Source organism: Chiloscyllium plagiosum, chromosome 31 (assembly GCF_004010195.1).
Source record: "Chiloscyllium plagiosum isolate BGI_BamShark_2017 chromosome 31, ASM401019v2, whole genome shotgun sequence".
In the NCBI taxonomy this organism is placed as follows: Eukaryota; Metazoa; Chordata; class Chondrichthyes; order Orectolobiformes; family Hemiscylliidae; genus Chiloscyllium; species Chiloscyllium plagiosum.
In genome coordinates this window covers 19,321,261-19,334,902 of record NC_057740.1, presented here as the reverse complement: position 1 = coordinate 19,334,902, position 13,642 = coordinate 19,321,261, and the positions used below count along the sequence as shown (strand labels likewise).

Below are 13,642 nucleotides of genomic sequence, written 5' to 3'. Positions count from 1 at the left end.
GTGGAGGGTGGGGATAATGCAGCCACTCCCAGAAAAGGACTACGAAATATATGAAAACAAAACATGCTGGAAAAACTCAACAGGATTGTGGCAGCATCTGTCAGGGGAGGAACAGAGTTAGCATTTCTTGGTAAATAAATTCTGAAAGAGAGTCATATCAGACTTGAAATGTTAACTTGGTTTCTGTCTCCACTAACCCTGCCAGACCTGCCGAGTCTCTCCAGCATTTTCTGTTTTTATTTCAGATTTCCACTATATTTTGCCTCTAATAGAGAGGATTGCTAAGCCTCATGATTTTCTGCATGTCTTCACTGCGCACCTAGCTCCTAGTGCATTGAGAAACTGGATGTTGAATAAGATTTTGCAGCCTGCTTAGCAAGGCTTTTTGCAAAGCTAATTAGCACCATCCTTGTGGGTTTGGGTGGACCTGCTGGACATAAACTTGCTCCGCAAAAAATGACTGCAGTTGAGTGGGAAATCTGCTAGTGGGTTGCCACACGAATTTTCAGCCTCTGCCCATCTCTGTTCCACATGTCAATATGGTTCACTGTATCAGCAAGACATTGCACAGCATTACGAGTGGAATTATGTAAATGAATTGCAATTGTGTTTTCTTTAAGGACATCTTAAGTGACATTTAATTTTACTGAGATCAGCTTTCAGCCACATGTTGGAAAGCTGAGATTATCTCAATTACATCACACCAGCTTCATATCTTCTGCACCCACACAATAATATTTTTCCCCACATGACATTAAGTGGAAGCTTCCAATTAAAAATTCAGTTCTTTCACAAAAGAAGGGCACTGGAATGTACCATTATCCAGAGAGAGACAAAAACAAGTTAAAATCACCATCAGGCTAGCTTTATAAAGGCCCATGTGCCGACCTTCAGAGAAACACTGGGTGATGAAAAAGAGAAGGGGGGAAATTTGTCCTTAATTTTTAATCTGGTTTCTTAAAACCAATTATCCTTCAATGATATTAGATTTGAATGGTTTTAGAGATGCAGTGACATGCGAAATATAAGTAAGACGTGGAGCTCTAAGGAATATATTTTCATGCAATAATGAGCCATAAAGAAATGTGCAATTTAGTGGGTTAAACTGGCAACCTAAATACCAGGAAATGCTGAATAAATAACATAAAATTGCATAATCTAAGGGAAATGTCACAAAATGTGTGCCAATGGTTTACAGATATCTACTTTTGAAATGTTGTGGTCACAAGGAGGATGTTGCTGAATGGAAAATATATTTTCCCCAACTGAAATAGTTCAAGGGCATAGCACCTGTTTAAAGTTAAAACTATGTAAAGCATGGCAAGAAATATAATTTGTCCTGTAAAACTAGAAAACACAACAATATTAATTAAAATGTATTACCTTTCAGGGATTCTATGACTATGATTAGTAAAAGTAAGAACACAGTTCCATATATCAATAGAAATGAAAGCTGTTAAGTTTTGTTTAAGAATTTGAACATATTTGAATAATACAGTTCTGAGGAGGTAAAGTACAGGCACTTCATCAGTAAGCTTTGTCACGCTACCTTCCTAAACCTGCCTCATTACCTTGCACCCAGTCAAGTGATGGCAGTCTGCAGCTATCCTGAACAATTTGCTTTATTTGCCCAGGATAGGTCAAACAGAAGGTAATTTTCACTCCACTTTGCCAGTGGGGATCTGCAGGATGGTGGGGGTGCAGTGTTGGCATGCAGTTGTTACCCATGGAGTATATCCTGAGATATTGCTGACTGAAGAAGTTCCCGAGGAACTTGCAGTGAGCTGGAGTCAGCAGGTTACTGCCTCAACTCTCGGGAATAGTTGCTGCCAAGTTTCTTGCATGGGAAAATGGGAAACTGCATATCAATGATATAATAACATACATACTCATACATGAAAACAGTCTTTTGCCACTCTTCAATGAGGATCTTGTCTTACCATTCAACACTTGGTTGCAGAATGGCGCTACTTGCTCGTGATAGTGGGAAACTTCTCACAGCCAATCTCGTGTGACTGTCCCATCAAAGTACACACCATTACGGAGCTGGGAAGGTTCTGTCTGAAGTCTCAAGCTGCAGTGTATGCAATATTCAGTGCTTTGATCCTACATTTTGATTTCACTTTTGAACTGAGAATAACCCAAATTGAAGCGTTTCACTTAAATGTTCAAATTAAATTATGGGTTGTGCTGAGGGCTGACAGAAAAGTTGTTTTATGTAATTTCATACTTACTTGAGCACACTATAAGCCTACCATATGAAGCATACTTCACAGAATCCCTCCAATGTGGAAACAGGCCATTCAGCCCATCAAGTTCACACTCACACTCCAAAGAGAACCCCACACCCCTGCCCTGTAACCTTGTATTCCCCATGGACAGTCCACTTAACCTGGACATCTTTGGACAGTGGAGAAAGCCAGAGCACTCGGAGGAAACCCATGCAGACACAGGGAGAATCTGCAAACTCCACACTGACAGTTGCCCGAAGCTGGAATCGAACCCGAATCCCTGGAGCTATAAGACAGCAGTGCTAACCACAGATCCACTGCACCACCCATGATTCTTAGGTATTGTCCAAAAAGCCATTACACCATACTTAGGACAATTGAGCAGTGCTCCCCATTGTGAAATCAAATAAATGTTGATATAGTGACAGGAAAAGGACAGCAATATAGTTCCAAATTAGGATGCAGTGTGCCCTGGAAGGGAACTTGCAGTTTCTCAAGTATCTACTGCTCTTATGTAGAGCTCATAGGTGTGGAATGTGCTGTCAAAGGGGCATTGCAAAGCGGCTACAGTATATCTTGTAGATTCCACTATGTGTTCAGTAATGGAGGAAGTGAATGTTTAAGGGTGGGGTGCCAGTCAAGTGGGCTGCTTTGTCCTAAGTGGTGTTGGGCTCCTTGAATGTTATTGGAGATGTATGCATCAGGCAACAGCAACATAGTCCATCACATTCCAGGCTTGTGCCTTGTAGATGGTGGACAGGCTTTGAGGAATCAGGAGATGAGTTTGTCACTAGAGAGTTCCAGCCTCTGACCTGCTGTTGTAGTTACAGCATTGATACGGATCAATGATACTGCCCCAAAATTGGTGCTAGGAGGAGTGGTGTAGATTCAACAATGTTAGTACTATTAGATATCAAGGGGTAATGGTTAGATTCTCTCTTGTTGGAGATGTTATTTGCCACTGAGTAGTCCAAGCTTAACTATTGTCCTGGTCATGCTGCAAGCAGGTACAAACTCCTTCAGTAGTTGATGCATTGTGAATGGTACTGAACACAACGGAATCATCAGTGATCATCCCAGTTTCTCATCTAATGATTAGAGGGCTGGTCATTGAGGATATAACTGGAGATAGTTGGGCTGAGAAAACTCCCTGCAAGACCTCTTGCAACAATATCCTAGACTCCAATAGTCAGAGTCATCTTCCGTTATACCTGATATGGAGTCACACAGAGTTTTACTCATCCCTACTGACATCAATTTTGCTACACCTCCTTGATGTCACACATGGTCAAATGCTGCCATGATATCAAGATCAGTCACTTATCTCCCCTTTAGAATTCAATTGTCTTGTCAATGTTTGGATAAAGGTTGTAATGAGAATCAGACTGAATGACTCTTGCAAAATAAATTGAACATTGGTGAACACTTAATGGTGGGTAAGTGCTACTTGATAGCATTAGCAATGGCACCTGCTATGAATTTGCTGATATTTGAGAGTAGTCTGATTGAGCAGATTCAACATCTTCTGGATTTACTCTGAGGGGGTATGCCATGAAGATACAACAATAATGTCCAAATCAAACGTTGTAGCATATTCACGAATCAGACATTACAGAAAGGGTTGAAAATACTCATTAGGTTTCGAACATCTTCAGAGAGAGAAACAGAGTTAACTGTTTGAGTCAAATGTGAACCTTCAACTGAAGAACTCTCTCTCTCTCTCGCTCTATCTCTCTATCCAGATGCAGTTAGACTAAGTAACTGAGTCCCTCCTATTTCTAATTCTGGCATTCACAATGTTATGCTTTTACACTACATAATAATATGTAACATGACTCCCACCTGCAAGGATAGGCAATGCTCCAATCTCTTTTTTAGAAGCAAACAGAAATTAGAAATACAAGCTCTTGTTATTTATGTTGCCTTTTCTTCATCCAGAAAATTCACACTCTTATCCTTAGTGGAGTAATAGTAGTTCAGCAACTGTAGCATAATTCGATCGATTTCTCCCCTGCTGTCTAATATTCATTTGATTTTAAAATTATTCTGTTATTTATCTTGGTTAATGCTGATCTCTAAATGGTGACTTGCATCACATTTTTATCAAATCCCTCCTGGTCATCCTCTTGCCCTTCTGTTTCCTAGATGTTTGTGGCCTCCTCATGCTATTTCTTCTGGGCGTTTGTTTGTTTTTACTTTTTTGTCTTCCCCCATCTCCCCTTTCTATTCTCATAATATCCCTGATACATTTATTATTGAACCCAGATACTGTATGTATAGTGGTTCTGAGGCAATTGCAATTTAACCTGTGAAACTTTCTATTTCTAGGGGGAAAACAGATATACTTGAATGTGAACAAATTGGGTGCACTGGAGCTGCATTTTAAAGCAGAAATACCTGCCAGAACAGAATCTGACATTTGCAAATAACTGATTTTACTTTCTGGGCAATGATGTCATTGAAAGTCAACACTTGTTTTTCACTGAATTATAGTTTTTGCATTCTGTCTAGCTCTTTATAGTGCCTGGTAAGGTGACAATGGTGGGAGTGCAGAGTATTGATGGACAGGCTTTTAGCCCTCAGAAATTCACAGCAAAAAATTAAACAGATTTTATCCACTTTTAACTATTAAAGAGTTGCAAAAGAGATAAAGGATGCCTGTGTAACATTTGTTCCTGGAGCAATCATCTTCTGGCCTACTTCATTCACAGTTCTGCGGCTGGGTCTGCGCTAACTAGAGCAAAGAAATATTTGCTTTTTACACAATAACCTCAATGAGAAACTATAAGGAACACAAGTGCTCCCCTGGGTCAACAGTTTCTCTAAACAAAAACAGAAATTGCTGGAAAAGTTCAGCAGGTTAGGCCGCATCTTTGGAAAGAAATCAGAATTAATGTTTGGGTCCGGTGACCCTCAAAACTGATGGCAGCAAGGAAAAAGTTGCTTTTTATGCAGAAGATAGGATAAGATAGGTGTGAGGAGATAAGGAGTAAATGATAGGTCGGGATACAAGCCAAATAGAGAGAAGACAATTCAAAAGACAAAGGAATGGATAACTATCTGGCTGAGGCTGGGGGGGTGGGAAGGTGGGGAATAGCTGTTAATAGGGACTGTTAGGGGCTAACAATGGGTGGTGTGTAATAGCAGACCATGTGATAACAAGTCTAGATTAGAGTGGTGCTGGAAAAGCACAGCAGGTCAGGCAGCATCCAAGGAACAGGAAACTCGACGTTTCGGGCAACAGCCCTTCAACAGGAATGATAACAAGGCCTGGTGTGTGGGAGTTGGAGCAAGGACATGAGAGAAACTGTGTCAAGTTCCTTCTAAACATGTACTCTTGTGATTTGCTTCAACCATTAATTTTAGAAGTCTGGTTAGGATAAATTACCTGAAGGCAATTGCCTGCCCAATTTATTGTGGTGAAAGTGAAGACTGCAGACGCTTGAAGGCTTTATGCCCAAAACGTTGACTCTTCTGCTCCTCAGATGCTGCCTGACCCCTTGCGCTTTTCCAACATCACACTTCTTGACTCTGCCCAATTCATTGTGCCAGGTTGATTTTTATCATGAAGCAATCCCCCTCTGGAAGTGAATTACCGACCAGCAGCTCAGGTAAATGTCAGGACCAAGACTGTGCACTCCTCGAGTCCTTGACCTGGGCATGTGCTGCACAATATTCTCGCACTAAACATTTGCCCATTTCAAAATCTACCCCATCAAGTGTGTAAAGCGAGCAGATTAGTGACTTTTTTTCCTTCCTAGCACTCATATCAACATAAACTAAAATATATTGACCCTGTGATTTTGCATGGAGCTCCACTGGATTTGTAAGGCTTTCTGGAAGATGTAAAATTTAATAATAGAAATTGATTACTGCACAAGATGCAATAAGCAGAATACAGGAGAGCGATTGAAATTCTGTACGAAATTAAATCTAGTTTAATTTATTTAAAAAAGTCCTATCATGACAGAACTTAAACGCATGAAGTGAAATTTTTAACTCATGCAAATCTACTCACTTCCAGAACTAAAAATTGAATCCATAATCTAAGCTAACGCTTCAATGCATGACGGAGGAAGACTTAGCTTCCTGAAAATGTTACCTTTTGGATGAGGCATTAGGCCAAGCCAGTCCACTGTTCGAGGTGAGGTAAAGAAAAATGCATGACACTGTTCAATTAACATCTCAGCTAGAGTCCTAAGCAACATTTATACCTCCATTAATGCCTAGAAAATAACTAAATGGCTATTTACTTCATTTGCTATAAATACAACTTGAAGTATATGTAGTGGCTACCAAGCTTACCCACAAATACAAAGCAATTGTATTTCGACATAGATGATTGATTATGAATGACTTTGAGTTATCCTTAAGGAATAAAAGATGATATATCTTGCAAATTAATTATTTCTGTAACAAAAACTGAAATTGCTAGCGAAACTCTGTAGGTCTGGCAGCATTTGTGGTGAGAAAGCAGTTAACATTTGAATCTGGTAACCCTTCTTCACAACCATAGCAGCCAGGAAAAGGCATTTTTTATGCTGAAGACAGGGAGGGATTGTAGGCCATGGAATGGGGGAGGATTGCAAGATAGCAAAGATGGAGCCCAGAGAGAGAAAGAGAGAGAGAGAGGACAACAATTAGAGAGACAAAGGGATGGACAATAATATGCTCAGGAGTAAGAAACGTTAATTTTGGGAACCATTCTAAGTTGGAAATGGGTTGACTGTGCTAAAAGTAGCCCATGTCATGGCAAGACCTGGAGTGTGGGGTGGATAAAGGTCATGGAAGAAAGCGCTTGGTTATAGAACTATTTAACTTGAATTTAAAGGAGAAACTCCACAGATCTGGCAGTAATTTCTGTTTTGGTTTCAGATTTCTAGCCTCATCAGTTCTTTGCTTTAAATTAATTATTTCTGACTTGTTTTCTTCCTATTTATAAAATAGATTTCTGCCTTCTGGTTTCTGAAGGTGGCTTCCAAAGATTATATTCAATTAGTACATATTTAAACACCGAGAGATAAAAATTATGTTTATTTCATTCAAATTTGGTAACTGCTTTCAAATTGTTGATACTAATCAGTACCAAATTGTGTGATATTTGGACTGAATGCTCCTAGTGAGGTGTGGACTTTTACACGACATTAAAAATTTAGGTTTAAGACCTAACAGTCAACTATTGTAACTCACCACTGAAATCTAATTTCAAACAGTTACTGCACGGGATTTCACAGTTTTTTCACGGTAACCTTGGCACAAGATCAAGAAAAAAATATGCCTACAGTTGAAACAGCCATTTCTTCAGGCCCTCAGCTTATCTCCCTCTGAAGTTACATGAGGAATTTGAGACAATCTGCATCAAATTTCAGGACCGATAGTTTTAATATATTGCTTTGTTATAAACCTTGGACTTTGATAGTATGAGGTGGAGCCAGAAGCCTAAATTTTACTGTCAATTATAATGATGTGCATGAAATACTTTGCACAACCAATCCTGGGTGAAACATTATTAATAATTTGAGAGAGCAAGCAGCAAGATTGAACTTGCTACTAACTATTAAAAAGGAGAGCGTATCCAATTCACACAAATTCTTAAGACTGAAAGGTTGGCTTTAAATTAGACTGCTGTTTTACATATATTCGCATCAATTCCAAACGGTGTCACACTAATTATTTTTTGTCATCATTATGTTCAAGAATAAGTAAATTAATATCCAGTAACTTTATTTATTTTGTTCCTATATTACATGCTGGTTATATATTAATATGACATTTCTTACAAGTGCCGAACAACACATCATAAGTACAACCTCTGAGTGTGAGAGTGTAGAACATGGCAGCTGCACTGACTGTTGCTGTTTGTAAAGCCATTTAAGCCTTTGTTTCAGATCAAAGATTCCAAGAAAAGGATACTTGTACTTACATATATGTATTCAAAAAAATATATTGTTGTGTGCTAAATGTTGTTATAATTCATCTTCAATTTATTACATGTATTCATGTGTTATATTACAGTATTGTTAATGTGACTAGCCTATTCTCCGGAGAAAGAAAATGATGTTTCATACTTATTTGAATGTTCATCTTACCAACTTAACTGATACAGTTCTGCAATATTACTTTTGAAATCTCGTAAAAATACTTCAAAAATGATGATCTCCAATTTTAGAATTTCTGTGCAATAAAACAAAGCAAACAAAAATAACTCTGATGATTGGTGAAAGGCAGACAGACATGTTATACAATGTTCAAATGGATCTGAGACACAACTTTCTTAAAACATCATGAATGATATGATCATCCCTTATGAAAAGCATTATTTTTTATTGAACAAAATGTCAAAATCAACCATTCCAAAAATTGTTGTCAGGTCTTCTTGTATATTTGGTTTTCATGAAAATAATTTTATGATTTAATCATGGAATTTTACTATACTCAGAAATTTAAAGTTAAGCTCGTTTCAAATTATAGGTTACATTTTTGCCTACCATTGAATAATTTTAAAGGGATTACATTTTATGTTAAGGATTTTTCTAGCTGTGTACTATTGCTGTTTTAATACATTGCAAATATCAAATGATTCAACTTTGCAATAATAACATTGTAATCTGAAAATAATATTAGCTAAGTAGCAATAGTTGCTGCTTTGGAAATAATTGAAAATCATAATTTCAAAACAGGCATACAATATATTTCTGGCATTAAAAACACATAAAAAGATAAATTTTTAAATCATCAGAAGTACTGGACATATAAATACACAATGTATCTGAATATACAATAAAGCTTACCTCCTGAATCGGTTAGATCCTACGTCATTTATAACTTTGAAGTATTTTCTCTGTACATCACTCACTTTGTCTCTTAATCAAAGGAATGATAATCTTTCCAAAACCTGTAAGTATTGTGAAAAGTATTCCTTCAACTGTGACAAATAAAAGCATTTGTCAACTAAAGCAGCTTTATTCAGACATAATCAGCAAGATCAAACTTTTAATATGCAAGTACAGAGGTTACGTGACGGAACTTGTAGGCAGATTCAAGGAGTATCTATTTCTCGGAACTGTGACCTACTTCCTTGCTGCAGTACTATCAAAAGTACTAAACATGATGTTTATTATTTAATGTGTCCAAAAGGTTATAATTTTCTTTGCACGTTTATTGATGGTATTGATTTTTCTCAGGATGGACTGTATTTCTGCTCAAAATTTAGCACCTGTGCAGTGGTTTCAACTTGCACCATTTCTGTAAAACAGATGTAAACCAAACTCCTGAAGCAAAATAGAGTGAGAGTCCCTCCTATTGAGAGGAGAAAGTGAGGACTGCAGATGCTGGAGATCAGAGCTGAAAATGTGTTGCTGGAAAAGTGCAGCAGGTCAGGCAGTATCCAAGGAGCAGGAGAATCGATATTTCGGGCATGAGCCCTTCTTCAGGTTCCTGAAGAAGGGCTCATGCCTGAAACGTCGATTCTCCTGCTCCTTGGATGCTGCCTGACCTGCTGCGCTTTTCCAGCAACACATTTTCAGCTCCCTCCTATTGAGATCCATTGCTTTTCTCCAATATATTGACCCTGTGATTTTGCATGGAGCTCCACTGGATTTGTAAGGCTTTCTGGAAGATGTAAAATTTAATAATAGAAATTGATTACTGCACAAGATGCAATAAGCAGAATACAGGAGAGCGATTGAAATTCTGTACGAAATTAAATCTAGTTTAATTTATTTAAAAAAGTCCTATCATGACAGAACTTAAACGCATGAAGTGAAATTTTTAACTCATGCAAATCTACTCACTTCCAGAACTAAAAATTGAATCCATAATCTAAGCTAACGCTTCAATGCATGACGGAGGAAGACTTAGCTTCCTGAAAATGTTACCTTTTGGATGAGGCATTAGGCCAAGCCAGTCCACTGTTCGAGGTGAGGTAAAGAAAAATGCATGACACTGTTCAATTAACATCTCAGCTAGAGTCCTAAGCAACATTTATACCTCCATTAATGCCTAGAAAATAACTAAATGGCTATTTACTTCATTTGCTATAAATACAACTTGAAGTATATGTAGTGGCTACCAAGCTTACCCACAAATACAAAGCAATTGTATTTCGACATAGATGATTGATTATGAATGACTTTGAGTTATCCTTAAGGAATAAAAGATGATATATCTTGCAAATTAATTATTTCTGTAACAAAAACTGAAATTGCTAGCGAAACTCTGTAGGTCTGGCAGCATTTGTGGTGAGAAAGCAGTTAACATTTGAATCTGGTAACCCTTCTTCACAACCATAGCAGCCAGGAAAAGGCATTTTTTATGCTGAAGACAGGGAGGGATTGTAGGCCATGGAATGGGGGAGGATTGCAAGATAGCAAAGATGGAGCCCAGAGAGAGAAAGAGAGAGAGAGAGGACAACAATTAGAGAGACAAAGGGATGGACAATAATATGCTCAGGAGTAAGAAACGTTAATTTTGGGAACCATTCTAAGTTGGAAATGGGTTGACTGTGCTAAAAGTAGCCCATGTCATGGCAAGACCTGGAGTGTGGGGTGGATAAAGGTCATGGAAGAAAGCGCTTGGTTATAGAACTATTTAACTTGAATTTAAAGGAGAAACTCCACAGATCTGGCAGTAATTTCTGTTTTGGTTTCAGATTTCTAGCCTCATCAGTTCTTTGCTTTAAATTAATTATTTCTGACTTGTTTTCTTCCTATTTATAAAATAGATTTCTGCCTTCTGGTTTCTGAAGGTGGCTTCCAAAGATTATATTCAATTAGTACATATTTAAACACCGAGAGATAAAAATTATGTTTATTTCATTCAAATTTGGTAACTGCTTTCAAATTGTTGATACTAATCAGTACCAAATTGTGTGATATTTGGACTGAATGCTCCTAGTGAGGTGTGGACTTTTACACGACATTAAAAATTTAGGTTTAAGACCTAACAGTCAACTATTGTAACTCACCACTGAAATCTAATTTCAAACAGTTACTGCACGGGATTTCACAGTTTTTTCACGGTAACCTTGGCACAAGATCAAGAAAAAAATATGCCTACAGTTGAAACAGCCATTTCTTCAGGCCCTCAGCTTATCTCCCTCTGAAGTTACATGAGGAATTTGAGACAATCTGCATCAAATTTCAGGACCGATAGTTTTAATATATTGCTTTGTTATAAACCTTGGACTTTGATAGTATGAGGTGGAGCCAGAAGCCTAAATTTTACTGTCAATTATAATGATGTGCATGAAATACTTTGCACAACCAATCCTGGGTGAAACATTATTAATAATTTGAGAGAGCAAGCAGCAAGATTGAACTTGCTACTAACTATTAAAAAGGAGAGCGTATCCAATTCACACAAATTCTTAAGACTGAAAGGTTGGCTTTAAATTAGACTGCTGTTTTACATATATTCGCATCAATTCCAAACGGTGTCACACTAATTATTTTTTGTCATCATTATGTTCAAGAATAAGTAAATTAATATCCAGTAACTTTATTTATTTTGTTCCTATATTACATGCTGGTTATATATTAATATGACATTTCTTACAAGTGCCGAACAACACATCATAAGTACAACCTCTGAGTGTGAGAGTGTAGAACATGGCAGCTGCACTGACTGTTGCTGTTTGTAAAGCCATTTAAGCCTTTGTTTCAGATCAAAGATTCCAAGAAAAGGATACTTGTACTTACATATATGTATTCAAAAAAATATATTGTTGTGTGCTAAATGTTGTTATAATTCATCTTCAATTTATTACATGTATTCATGTGTTATATTACAGTATTGTTAATGTGACTAGCCTATTCTCCGGAGAAAGAAAATGATGTTTCATACTTATTTGAATGTTCATCTTACCAACTTAACTGATACAGTTCTGCAATATTACTTTTGAAATCTCGTAAAAATACTTCAAAAATGATGATCTCCAATTTTAGAATTTCTGTGCAATAAAACAAAGCAAACAAAAATAACTCTGATGATTGGTGAAAGGCAGACAGACATGTTATACAATGTTCAAATGGATCTGAGACACAACTTTCTTAAAACATCATGAATGATATGATCATCCCTTATGAAAAGCATTATTTTTTATTGAACAAAATGTCAAAATCAACCATTCCAAAAATTGTTGTCAGGTCTTCTTGTATATTTGGTTTTCATGAAAATAATTTTATGATTTAATCATGGAATTTTACTATACTCAGAAATTTAAAGTTAAGCTCGTTTCAAATTATAGGTTACATTTTTGCCTACCATTGAATAATTTTAAAGGGATTACATTTTATGTTAAGGATTTTTCTAGCTGTGTACTATTGCTGTTTTAATACATTGCAAATATCAAATGATTCAACTTTGCAATAATAACATTGTAATCTGAAAATAATATTAGCTAAGTAGCAATAGTTGCTGCTTTGGAAATAATTGAAAATCATAATTTCAAAACAGGCATACAATATATTTCTGGCATTAAAAACACATAAAAAGATAAATTTTTAAATCATCAGAAGTACTGGACATATAAATACACAATGTATCTGAATATACAATAAAGCTTACCTCCTGAATCGGTTAGATCCTACGTCATTTATAACTTTGAAGTATTTTCTCTGTACATCACTCACTTTGTCTCTTAATCAAAGGAATGATAATCTTTCCAAAACCTGTAAGTATTGTGAAAAGTATTCCTTCAACTGTGACAAATAAAAGCATTTGTCAACTAAAGCAGCTTTATTCAGACATAATCAGCAAGATCAAACTTTTAATATGCAAGTACAGAGGTTACGTGACGGAACTTGTAGGCAGATTCAAGGAGTATCTATTTCTCGGAACTGTGACCTACTTCCTTGCTGCAGTACTATCAAAAGTACTAAACATGATGTTTATTATTTAATGTGTCCAAAAGGTTATAATTTTCTTTGCACGTTTATTGATGGTATTGATTTTTCTCAGGATGGACTGTATTTCTGCTCAAAATTTAGCACCTGTGCAGTGGTTTCAACTTGCACCATTTCTGTAAAACAGATGTAAACCAAACTCCTGAAGCAAAATAGAGTGAGAGTCCCTCCTATTGAGAGGAGAAAGTGAGGACTGCAGATGCTGGAGATCAGAGCTGAAAATGTGTTGCTGGAAAAGTGCAGCAGGTCAGGCAGTATCCAAGGAGCAGGAGAATCGATATTTCGGGCATGAGCCCTTCTTCAGGTTCCTGAAGAAGGGCTCATGCCTGAAACGTCGATTCTCCTGCTCCTTGGATGCTGCCTGACCTGCTGCGCTTTTCCAGCAACACATTTTCAGCTCCCTCCTATTGAGATCCATTGCTTTTCTCCAATGCTAGTCTGAGATTTGAGTGGGAATTCAGGATGCAATTACATTTTAACCATATCTAAGACAATACAGGTGGACAG

General features: G+C 37.1%; 1 protein-coding gene across 2 annotated transcripts in view; it reads right to left on the bottom strand.

Moving 5' to 3' along the window:
* Window positions 1-9,228, bottom strand: part of LOC122565297 (tyrosine-protein kinase ZAP-70) — a 100,547-nt gene extending 91,319 nt beyond the window's left edge. Inside the window, exons 1-2 of one of the 2 annotated variants that reach the window (XM_043721106.1) lie at window positions 9,023-9,228; window positions 8,321-8,405 (exon numbers count right to left, since the gene is read on the bottom strand). The gene's annotated coding sequence lies outside the window, so the exon portion shown is untranslated. The remainder of the gene's footprint in view (window positions 1-8,320; window positions 8,406-9,022) is intronic. The other variant, XM_043721105.1, reaches the window with a different exon arrangement.
* Between the last annotated feature and the right edge of the window lie 4,414 nt (window positions 9,229-13,642).